This window comes from Cebus imitator, unplaced genomic scaffold (genome assembly GCF_001604975.1).
Source record: "Cebus imitator isolate Cc_AM_T3 unplaced genomic scaffold, Cebus_imitator-1.0 Scaffold229, whole genome shotgun sequence".
NCBI classification, from domain to species: Eukaryota; Metazoa; Chordata; class Mammalia; order Primates; family Cebidae; genus Cebus; species Cebus imitator.
The window spans coordinates 1,132,470-1,138,847 of NW_016107544.1; the positions used below are offsets into that span (position 1 = coordinate 1,132,470).

Here is a 6,378-nt window from a genome sequence, read left to right on the forward strand (position 1 = left end):
TTTTTTTGCCTTTAATTTCCCTTGTAGAACTGCTTTTGCTATATACCGTAAGTTTTCTTATCCTGTGTTCCATTTTTGTTTGCCTCAAGTTAAAAAAAATTTTTTGACTTATTTGTTGTTCAGGAATATGTTATTTTTCACATATTTGTGAGTTTTCCAAGGTTTCTCCTGTTACTGATTTTTAACTTCATGCCATTATGATTGAAAAAGACACCTTGCATTATTTGAATCCTCTTAAATTTGGTAAGACTTGTATTGTAGCCCAACATATTATGTATTCTGCAGAATATTCCATGTGTACTTGAGACATACGTGTATTCTGTTGCTGTTGGATGGAATGCTGCGCATATGTCTCTTAGGTGCATTTTGCCCTAAAAGTGTGGTTTAAATCTGATGTTTCCTTATTGATGTTTTATGTGGATGATCTTTCTACTGCTGAGAGTGTGGTATTGAAGTCCTCTACTGTTATTGAATTACAGTTTATCTCTTCCTTCATATCTGTGAATATTTGCTTTATATATTTAGGTGCTGTTATGTTGGGTGCATATATATTTGTAATTGTTTTACCCTCTTGATGAATAGAACTCTTTATCACTATATGATGCCTTTCTGTTTCTTATTTTACAGTGTTGACTTAAATTCTATGATGTGGCATGGCTCTGTGTCCCCACCCAAATGTCACCTCAAGTTGTAATCCTCATAATCTCCACATGTGAAGGGTGGGACCAGGTGGAGGTAATTGGATCATGGGGGTGGTTTCTCCCATTCTGTTTTCTTGATAGTGGGTTAATCTTATGAGATCTGATGGTTTTATAAGTATCTGGCATTTTCCTTCTTGCACTCACTCCCTCCTGCCACCCTGTGAAGAAGGTGCCTTGTTTCCCTTTTTCCTTCTATCATAATTGTAAGTTTCCTGAGGACTCCTCAGCCATGCTGAACTGTGAGCCAGTTAAACCTCTTTCCTTTAAATTACCCTGGTCTTGGGTAGTTCTTCATAGCAGTGTGAGGACAGACTAATACACTCTATTTTATCCAGTTTAAATATATCTACCCCTGCTCTCTTTTCATTTCTGTTTGCATGAAATATCTTTTCTGTCCGTTCACTTTTAGTATATTTGTGTCCATAAACATGACATGAGTCTCTTGTAGGAAATGTACAGTTGAGTTTTGTTTTTTATACCGTTATTTTATGTCTTTTGATTGGAGAATTTAGTTCATTTATGTTCAAAGTAATTATTGATAGGTAAGGACTCAGTACTGCTATTTTGTAATCCATTTTTGGTTGTTTTATAGATTAATTGTTTTTTTTCTTCCTCATTTGCTATCTTCCTTTGCAATTTGATGATGTTCTGTAGTGATATGCTTTGAATCCTTTTTATGTTTTGTGCAACTACTATAGATTTTTACTTTGTAGTTACCATGAGGCTTACATAGAAATTCTACTTATAGCAGTCTACCTCAAGATAATAATAACTTCATTGCATATAAAAAACTCTACACTTCTATTCTTCCCTAATTTTATGTTTTTGATTTCACAATTTACATCTTTTTATAATTTGTATCCTTTAACAATTTTTTTTTTTTGAGACTGAGCCTTCATCTGTCACTTGGGCTGTAGTGCAGTATTGTAATCTGAGCTCACCACAACCTCTGCCTCCCAGGCTAAAGTGATGCTCATGCCTCAGCCTCCCAAGTAGCTGGGACTACAGGCACGTACAACTGTGCCCAGGTAATTTTTGTATTTTTAGTAGAAATGGGGTTTCACTATGTTGCCCAGGCACTGGTCTTGAACTCCTGAGCTCAAGCGATCTGCCCTCCTCAGCCTCCCAAAGTGCTGGGATTACAGACATGAGCCTCTGCACTTAGCCTCCCTTAACAATTTATTGTAGTTTTTTACTTTCATGTTTTATGTTATTAACACATGAAAGTGACTGCTTCTCAACTTAAATAACTCCTTTTTGTAATTCCCATAAGGCAAGTCTCATGGTGATGACCTCCCGTATTTTGTGGGGAATATAGAGGTAGGGGAAGATTTTATTTCTCTCTTATTTCTGAAGAATAACTTTGCCAGGTAGAGAATTCTTGATTGGCAGCTTTTCTCCTTCAGTCCTTTGAATATATATCTTCCCACTATCTCCTGGCAGGCAGGGTTTCTGCTGAGAAATTTGCTGATAGCCATGTTGCAACTCCCTTGTATGTGATATGTATCTTATCTCTTATAGTTTTCAGAATTCTTTGTTTGTTTTTGATTTTGGTAATTGATTATGATGTGTCTTGGTGAGAACTCTCTTTGGATTAAATTCAGTTATAACCTCTGAATTTTCTGTACCTGGATATTGAAATCTTTTTCCAGATTTGGGAAGCTTTCAACCATTATTTTCTTAGATATGCTTTTTTTCTTTCTTTTCTCCTTTGGATCTCCTATTATGTGAAAGTTTGGTCTCTTGATGGTATCCCATAATCTTTATAAGCCCTCTTTATTCTTTTTTCTTTTTGCTCCTGTGACTTGATAATTTTAAATGTTCTATCTTTGAACTCACTGATTCTTTCTTCTATTTGTTTGAGCCTGATGTTCAAGCTTTCAATACAATTTTTTTGGTTTAGTTATTGTGTTCGTTATATCTAGGATTTCCATTTTTTTAAAATAATTTCTGTTCCTTTGTCAAATTTTTTGTCTGTATATTGTTTTTCAAGTTTCATTTAATTTTCTATCCATATTTTCTTATAATTCTAATGATATAGTTTAGATCTATGTCCCAAACCAAATTTTATTTCAAATTGTAATTCCCAATCTTGGAGTTAGGACCTGGTTGGAGGTGATTGAATGATGGGGGTGGGTTCTCATGAATGATTTAGCATCATCCCCTTGGTGCTGTTCTTGTTATAGTGAGGGAGTTCTCATGAGATCTGGTTGTTAAAAGTGTGTAGCACCTTTGACCTCATTCTCTCTCTCTCTTGCTCCTGCTGTAGCCATGTGATGCACCTTTTCCCCACGTTGCCTTTTGCCTTGATTATAAATTTCCTGAGGCCTCCACAGAGGCTGAGCAGATGGTAGTGTCATGCTTCCTGTACAGCCTGTGGCACTGTGAGCCAATTAAACCTCATTTCCTTTATAAACTATCCACTCTGAGGTATTTCTTTTTAGCAGTACAAGAACAAACTAATACATTCATGATCTTCTTAGAAGGATTATTCTGAATTCTTTGTCAGTCATTTTATAGACCTTCATATTTTTAGGGTTCCTTGCAGGAGCTGTGTTAGTTTCTTTTTGTGGTGTCATATTTCCTTGATATTTTGTAATCTTTGTGTCCTTGCCTTGGTGTCTGTGCATTTGATGAATGCTACCTCTTTTGGCCTTTGCAGATGTCCTTTGGTGGGGATGGACACTTTCAATATTTAGTGTAGCCTAGGATTCTGGGTGGACTAGCTGATAGTGACCATGAGCAAGCAGATCTTGCTTTTGGGTTCTTTAGTTAGGACGGGCTGCTGCCTGTTTAATGAAGTCAGATGTGGCTCCTAGTTGTGCTTCAAAGTTCAGTGAGACCATTGGCTAGGCTGCACAATCAAACACAGCTGCTGGCTGGGCTCTGTGATAACCTCTGATTAGGCAAGGTTGCAGGCTGGATTTCCTAGCATAGTGGTACTCATGCCTGAAATCTGTAGTAAGATGGGGCTGAGGGCCAGACTTCAATGCTGGCAAGGTCTCTGGGGTTGCTTCTCAGCCAGCCACTCAGATGGGCAAAGCCAGATGTGATGCCCACAGTTATGTGTAGTTCTAGGCTTGCCTCCCTGCCTGTGCCTCAGACTGGGCTCCAATGCTGGACGGGAGAAATGACTGCTAAGATTGGATTGGACCACATGCTCTGCTCTGCAGATATGCTGGGATTTGGGCTTGGCTCTCAGCCTGGGGAAGTATGCCAACCTTTGAGGCTTGGTGGCAAATCTGGTTAGGGACTTGAGCTTGGCAAATCTGTTAGCCATGCTTCCTGCTCAGTGATACTATTTATTGGTCTCTCCGGTTGGGTGTCTCCACTGACCAGAATGCAGAGGTTGCTGTGAACCCCATTTTCCCTTCTTTGTTTCTAGCTGATCTCAGATGTCCTAGACCTGCTGATACTCTTAGTGTTCCTTTTAAGGTGATGCAGAAGTGGGCCTCCTGCCAAGCATCTTGAAATGCTGGGAAAGCTCCATATACAGCCCTAGTTCTCTTTCCCACTATAGAAACCATGGCCCCAGGGGCATCCTCTCTGTGTGGCACTTGGTGGTTTGTGGGAGGGATGGTACAGTCAACGTGAAACCATTTCTGTTATTTTTCTAATGTGACTTTTGTCAGTTCTGTGATCCAAGAGCATGTCTCCGCCTCATTCCCAAGTTCTGGAATATTCACAAAGGTATTCTTGTCTGTGAATGGTTGCTAGTTGGATTTCTATGAAATAGACTGGAGCTGAGGAACTTTTATTCCACCACCTTGCTGTCCCTCCTCATCATCCTTAAGAATTCAGCTTATCACTCTAACGGGGACGTTGTGTGCAGGCACTCAGAATGGTCCAGCGTTTGACATACCGACGTAGGCTTTCCTACAATACCGCCTCTAACAAAACTAGGCTGTCCCGGACCCCTGGTAATAGAATTGTTTACCTTTATACCAAGAAGGTTGGGAAAGCACCAAAATCAGCATGTGGTGTGTGCCCAGGCAGGCTTTGAGGGGTTCGTGCCGTAAGACCTAAAGTTCTTATGAGATTGTCCAAAACAAAGAAACATGTCAGCAGGGCCTATGGTGGTTCCATGTGTGCTAAATGTGTTCGTGACAGGATCAAGCGTGCTTTCCTTATCGAGGAGCAGAAAATCGTTGTGAAAGTGTTGAAGGCGCAAGCACAGAGTCAGAAAGCTAAATAAAAAACGAAACTTTAAGTAATAAAAATGAAAAGACTTAAAAAAAAAAAAAAAAGAATTCAGCTTATCTTTATTTTGCATACCATCGCAGCTAGTGATATACATAAGAAAGGCTTGTTTGTCATAGTTGTTTTATTTGTGGGCTTATGATCTGGATTACTAAACAAAGCTTACACATTTGAAATACTTCCATTTTATAGAGAAATACACAATGTATTAGGAGAATAAAGATGTTAAGTCCTAGAGCATAGAGAGAAGGAAGGCATTTATTCAGTTAGTGGGATTAAAGAACATCTTAGGGAGGAAGGGAAACTTGAGTCAACCTTGAAAAGACTGACTGGAAGGAAAAAAAAAAAAAAATGAAAGGGCCTACCAGGTAGTGTGATGGGCAAAAGGCCTTAGAGTCAATAACAGCCATGGCTTGCTTGGAAAATGTCGAGGATTTTGAAGCCTGGATTGCTGAGGACCAATTAAGAAGCCTTCCACTTGAGGTCCAATGTGAAAAGCATTGAAGGAGAGAGACAGCCTTGAAACCAAAGTCTTGAGTTAGAAACAAAAAAACAGAATTTGCTTGACTGTCCTTCCTTTAATAATTCCTTAAGTTTTTTCTTGACCACAATACTGATTACTTGTGACTCAGTAATGTTAGAACTCTAATTGAATTTTACGCTGATGACTTAATATTTTTGGGATTGCAGTACTTGGGATTTACAAAGAAATACTTAGGTGCTAAATGTCATGCCATAATCTAGAGGGCATTCAAACTTCAGTGTTAAGATCCAGAAACTGGAACGTGGTGTTAGACACAGTGGTGGGTGGTAATACGTGTTTTGTTCTCATGCAGTGAAACTGGTTGTCTTTCACTGCGTATCTTTGTTCCTAGAACCTTAAAGTCTAATCATGTCTGAATAAATGCATTGAAATGTTTTTTTCAAATATATTGTGAAAAACTGTGAAAGAAGCATTTTTCATAGTTCATTTCCTCCAATATTCGTGTCTTAACTAATCTTAGTGCTTACCAAAAGGTAACCTGAAAGAAGGCATTGTGTATGAATTGAACAAAGTAGAAGTAGTTCCACATACCAGTGAAGCAGAATAATAAGTAATATAAAGTAGCCAGTGATAGAATGGTTGCCACGTTAACTGATAATTACCTCAGAAAAAAATATTTTCTAAAGTTATATCCAAATGCGCAGGGGTTTAAAGACAAATAAAATACTGCACTGCTTTCCATAAAAGACACCATTTTCACGTTGTTGATATGGAGAGCTTTTTCATGACTGTAAGAACATCTCTTTCTTATTGCATATAAAAGAGCATCTGATCATAACATGGATAAAGTGATAGAATAAGTTAGATCCAACATGCTTTTACTTATTTTTTTGCATGTTTTAAAGCATTTGGAACTACATGTTGAAAATTGTAAATTCAGCAAGTCTTGAATCAAGTTGGGTACACTGTGCAATCTTTTTTTTTTTTTTTTTT

General features: G+C 38.2%; 1 protein-coding gene and 1 pseudogene across 9 annotated transcripts in view; both read left to right on the forward strand.

The window, feature by feature from the left end:
* The window catches only part of CEP112 (centrosomal protein 112), a 646,693-nt gene that overhangs the window by 238,859 nt on the left and 401,456 nt on the right, over window positions 1-6,378 (forward strand). The gene's annotated exons all lie outside the window — the stretch shown is intronic.
* Window positions 4,510-4,927, forward strand: LOC108281645 (annotated as a pseudogene). Its single transcript, XR_001816053.2, has one exon. The product of XR_001816053.2 is annotated as a 60S ribosomal protein L34-like (transcript).